At 42.3% G+C, this 6,067-nt stretch overlaps 1 pseudogene; it reads left to right on the top strand.

Annotated features, from left to right (window-relative positions):
* The first annotated feature begins 2,502 nt into the window (after positions 1-2,502).
* LOC123936589 lies at positions 2,503-3,461 on the top strand (annotated as a pseudogene).
* Positions 3,462-6,067: the final 2,606 nt, after the last annotated feature.

Below are 6,067 nucleotides of genomic sequence, written 5' to 3'. Positions count from 1 at the left end.
TATACCCCTGGGGATAAAAATACATTATATGCTTATTAAAAAAAATTGTAACTCTATTTTTAATTTCTTACACAATCTCCACCCTGTTTTCCAAAGTGGTTGCACCAACTTGCATTTGTACCAAGAGTGTAAGAGGGTACCCCTTTCTCCCCATCCTCTCCAACACTTGTTTACTGCTCTGTTATTTTTTTTTCCATTCTAACTGGTGTAATGTGCTATCTCAATGTGGTTTTGATTTGAATCTCCCTGATGGCTAACAATGATGAACATTTTTACATATGTCTATTAGCCATTTATATATCTTCTGTTCATGTCTTCAGCCCATTTTTCAACTTGATCATCCTTTTTTTTTTTTTTTGAGGGAGTGGCGGTTATTGAGATTTTTATGTTATTTAGAGACCCTTGATATCAGCCCTTTGTCTCTATTGTCATTTTTGAATATCCTTTCCCATTCCCTGGGTTGCCTCTTTTTTGTAGACTGTTTCCTTGCTATGCAGAAACTTTTATCTTGATGAAGTCCCAAATGTTCATTTTCACTTTTGTTTCCCTTGCTTTTGGAGAAGGGGGAAATTGGAGGGGGAGATGGACCATGAGAAACTGTACACTCCAATAAACAAAGTGAGGATTTTAAAGAGGTGGGGGGTGAGGGGATGAGTGAACATGGTGGTGGGTATTAAGGAGGATACATATTTCATGGAGCACTGGGTATTATATGTAAACAATGAATCTTGGAACACTGCATCAAAAAGAAATGATGTATTGAATGGTGAATTATATAATAATAATTATTTTAAAAGGAATTTCAGACATTGAGGTGGGGAGGTGCAGTTTATCTGCAAACTCAAGGGACATTTGTTTTGGAGAGCATGGTGTTGGACTAGGGGAGGGAGAAGCATTTAATGTGCACCTACTGTGTTCCAAGCAAATTAGATAAGTGAGGCTATTTGATCCTGAGAGAAAAAATTCTATTCTACAGATAGGAAATAAAGCTTCTGAGAAGTGAAATAAACTTGAGCAAGTTTATAAATATAAGAGTGCATGATGGTGACCTAACTCATCCCACCTAAGGTGAGAACTGAACCCACCTCCTCGAGAGACACACCAAATCTACACCTATTTATAGATCCTCGTGAAGAAGAACCGAGAACAGCCTGAACAGCTTCTGCACAGCAGAAAACAGAGACAGAGACATCATAACACAGGAATCACCCCTCAGCAGCCTGCCAACTGCAGTGGAAGGGATAGTTCTGTGGGCTGTAAGCTAATGTGTCTGCACTGGCACACAGAAAACAAGCTACAGTTCAGAGAGCAACTAGAATGTGAAGGATCTTCCCTGAGAGCCCCCCCCCCAACACAATGGGGAAGGAGGGGTGTTGGATCTCCTTCTGTGTCAAGTCACAGGCAAGCTCAAATTCTGCTCCACTTTGATAGTATGTACAGAAGCAAGGTCTGAGCATCCTCGCTGGTGTACCACCTCGTTGATCCCAGGGTCCCCAGCCCACTCAAACCCAGCTGTGCCAAGAAGCAGCTCCAGCATGGCACACACTGGGATGCTCCTTGTCAGCATTCACTAGAGCTCCAGACATCATACTGAGTTGGCACAGTTGCTAAGCATCCAAGAACACTCCAGGTCTGCTCCCATCTTGCATGGGTCACCCTTAGTTATATGGGTATGTGACATCCTGGGTCATGTTTGACCTCCAGATGCCTTGAAAAGGAGTACCCTATGTGGAAATCCCAGGATCCCATAGCTCACACTCTGTCAGGACACTCAGAGTGCTGAAGATATCCCAGCTTTCATCCACTTGAGTTTCAGCCATCTTACTAGTGGGTACTGTGCACAGAGAACAACCGCCATCCTAAATCCACCCCAGCTATAGCTATCTCCCAAAGCGTCCTCTCTTCAGAGAGCCTTGGGACATTCCTGCCCATGCCCACTGCAGTTACAGATGTACTGCCAGGCTACCCCACCTCATGAAGACAATCCCAGAAAACCTCAGCACCTGATACATCTCCACTCCAGCCACCCTCTGCAAAAGAGCCCTGTGACAGCAGTTAGCTCTTAGCTTCACCCAATCTGCCGGGATGTCTTCTGTGTGAAGACCCTATGTTTCTTATAGCATGACTTACACTAGCCAAGCTATGTTAACAACCCAGGTATCTCCCAGAGATTTTTGCATAAGGGCTGCCTTTCAGCCAACCACTTCCCCGCTTGCCTAGCCAAAAGTCCCACCTTCACCTCCCAGAAAGTCACAGCCCATAACCTGGTGCCTATGCACTCCAAGGCCTCTCTGGCACCTCTATGCTCACACACTCCAGAGCACTCCCACAAACTTCCCACCACCCCGTGGCTCTGCACTCCACCCACACCCCCAGAAAGCCCCCACCCAGACCCTGATTCCCACACACCTCTGGGCAGAGAAGAGCCTAGAAGTACTGGCAGATCCTGGTCCTCCTCCTTCTTGGTAGCAGCAGACTGCAGCCCTGGATCACAAAGTCAGCATGTGGGAGAAATTTCAGTTGGAAGAAGAACAAGATTCAGAAAATTGGTTTTCATGAACTTCGCAAGGTCACACAAGGATCACTGCACCATTCCAACCCCTTGAAAACTTGCTGTCTCTGATACTACCAATTAGAGAGCCATCTTTGCCTTAGCATCCAATGTTGTTCCAGCAGCACCATTGCAGGAGAGTACAAAACAAAGTTTTGTAGAAATGCTGAGATTTCATCATTTATAAATACACCACAGAGATAGTATAAGTTGCCCCTTCTACAGATCTATGAATTAGAAGCACATAACATTGAAACATGGAGGCAGTCTTAGCCCCCCAAAATACATAAGCCTTTAGTTAACATAGCTCCAGATCCAAGCCTTTTCTATGATGTACACTTGCTGATTAAAAAAAAAAAAAAATCCATGCCTTGCCAGTTATTCTATCAGTGGGAATGCATTTTATATACTTACCCTCAAAAGAATTCTGAAGTTTCCCAGCATTTTATGTCTGATATACCAAAGTCTACCTTCATGAAGCAGAACCCAGATGCCCTTGATTTTGGGACCCACCTCTATATCCCTTCATCCACCAGAACACTTCCATCAGGAAAGCCTTGAACATCTTTTTAGAAAGAAGGTTGCCAACCTTCACTGTGGTGCATGAGTCAGGAGAAGCTGTAGACATTTATTCCAAGTGTGATGTAAAGTAACCTTGTTGCTGAGAAAACATAGAGTAACCTAGATATCACAGTGACCCAGGCCCTTAGCACTACTTACAGTGTCTTGAGGGTGTCATGAAGTGTAGTAAGCTGTGGATCCTGGGCTGATTACTGTGGGCTGATATCTGTGGGCTGCTGGTCACAACTGAAACAGAGAGCTCATGGGTGTGATTTCCCTGCCAGATAATAGGCAAGTCCTGATACTCATGTCCACAGGGGCCAGACAGAAGGAGAGAGAAGCAGAATGACCACTGTGCCTGAAGAAGCCCTTGGAGAAAATGTGGAGAAATATTCTGGGTCTGGCTCTAGATCATGAACACTGACCAAGACAGAAGACAGACAAATGGTTAACAATGTGTATCAGGGATTAGTCATGGTTATTTTTTTTTTTTCCCAGCAAGGTTGAAACTGAGCATAAAAAGATTCAGTTTTCCATTAAAAGACTGTTTTCAGAGCTTTGAACAATTTCAGATATTGTATGTTGTCAAAGTGCTCTGTATCCTGAATTTTTGGATTGTTTTTCATCTCAAAGAATTCACTGGTCTGTAACAGGTAATATTAGATAAAAGTAGAACATGGCTTATTCGGACATTGTGTCTTATAACAACACACAGGGTATGTCATCACTGTGGCCAGTGGCAGCTGGAGGACACAGGGCTTGGGTGTGAAAGTCTTTGAAACTTTCTCAACCCATTTTCTTTTCCTTAGATTTGGGGAACTGCTGTAATTTGAATATAAATAATTCATTTGTAAAACTTAACGACAGTGTTAAGTGTCTGTTATGATCTGTAATGTAAAGAAGACTGCTTTATGATAGCCTTGTTAATTTTTACTTTCATGCAATATTTTACACATCTTTGCAGGTAAACTTAACTATACGCATTGATAAGCCATTGTTTGTTATTATAATTTCTACTTCCTCATTTAAGTTTGGACATGGAAAGGACAGGACTTCTAATATAGCCACTGTTGTAGTTTAAATGATGAAGTATCCAAAGCATGTGTGAAGACCTGCTCTACTAGAGTGGGAAACAGGCAGAAGTTTTGAGGAAAGACAGTGCTGGGAGTATGTCTTTTTTCTCATGTATTGAAATGTAAAATCATGATGTCTGTATGCCTGCTAATGGGTTGTTATTGAAAAGTGTTATTATGGCATATGTACTTCTCATGGGGTTGAAGAGAAATAAGGTTTCCTAATGTCAGTCCTCTGAATATGTCCACACTATACATAGATATGAGTATAATGTGATACTTTTTCTTTTTGGGTTTTTTGACAGATTGAAAAATTAATATAACTCCTACTGTCTACAACAAATAGATGAATGGATGAAGAGCAGGTGATATATTACAACAAATAGATGAATGGATAAAGAATAGGTGAAGATAGATAGATAGATAGATAGATATAGATATATGAAAATAACTAAGCCCAAAAATGATGACATCTTGCCATTTGGAACATGGATGGACACAGAGGGTATAAATTTAACAGAAATTGGTTAGACAGAGAAAAACAAATACCATAGGATTTCACTCCAATGTGGAATCTGAAAAGCAAAACAAATGAAAAACAAAACAAAACAAAAAGCAGAATCAGACGTATAAATATAAAGAACAAACTGATCTGCTAAAGGAGTTCTCAGAGGAGAAGAGAGTGGGGCATGGGAGAAATGGGTGAAGGGGAGTGGGAAACACAGGCTTCCCATTATGGAATGGACACGTGGTATAAAAGGCACAGCATAGGAGATATGGTCAATGTTATTGGAATATTGTCTCTGGCAAAGAATGGTAGCTACACTTCTGGTCAACACAGAATAAGGAAAAAAGTGTTCAATCGTATAATGTACATATGAAGCTAATATACTATTTCATGTCAACTATGCTTCAATTAAAAAAAAAATGAATCAGTGGTGCCTGGGTGGCTGAGTGGTTTAAGCCTCTGTCTTTGGCTCAGTTCGTGATCTCAGGGTCCTGGAATCAAGTCCCACATCTGGCTCTCTGCTCAGCAGGGGCCTGGTTCTCCCTCCCCCCTGCCTGCCTTTCTTCCTACTTGTGATCTCTCACTCTCTGTCCAAAAAGCACAGTTGCAATTGCAGGGTCATAGGGAAGCTCTATTCTTAATTTGTAGAGGAATCTCCACACTGTTCTTCAAAGTGGCTGCACTAACTTGCATTCCCACCAACAGTGTAAGAGGGTTCCCCTTTCTCCACATCCTTTCCAACACATGTTGTTTCTTGTCTTGCTAATTTTGGCCATTCTAACTGGTGTCAGGTGGTATCTCAATGTTAGCTTCCCTATGACCCTGCAATTGCACTGCTGGGTATTTACCCCAAAGATATGGATGTAGTGAAAAGAAGGGCCATCTGTACCCCAATGTTTATTGCAGCAATGGCCATGGTCGCCAAACTGTGGAAAGAACCAAGATGCCCTTCAACGGATGAATGGATAAGGAAGATGTGGTACATATACACAATGGAGTATTATGCCTCCATCAGAAAGGATGAATACCCAACTTTTGTAGCAACATGGATGGGACTGGAAGAGATTATGCTGAGCGAAATAAGTCAAGCAGAGAGAGTCAAGTATCATATGGTTTCACTTATTTGTGGAGCATAACAAAGAACACGGAGGACGGGGCACCTCGGTGGCTCAGTGGGTTAAAGCCTCTGCCTTCGGCTCAGGTCATGATCCCAGGGTCCTGGGATTGAGCCCCACATCAGGCTCTCTGCTCCGCGGGGAGCCTGCTTCCTCCTCTCTCTCTGCCTGCCTCTCTGCCTAGTTGTGATTTCTCTCTGTCAAATAAATAAAATATTAAAAAAAAAAAAAAAAGAAAAAGAACACGGAGGACATGGGG

The sequence above is a fragment of the Meles meles genome, unplaced genomic scaffold (genome assembly GCF_922984935.1).
Source record: "Meles meles unplaced genomic scaffold, mMelMel3.1 paternal haplotype, whole genome shotgun sequence".
In the NCBI taxonomy this organism is placed as follows: Eukaryota; Metazoa; Chordata; class Mammalia; order Carnivora; family Mustelidae; genus Meles; species Meles meles.
The sequence above is the reverse complement of the archived record's forward strand: the minus strand, read 5'-3'. Positions and strand labels throughout refer to the sequence as shown.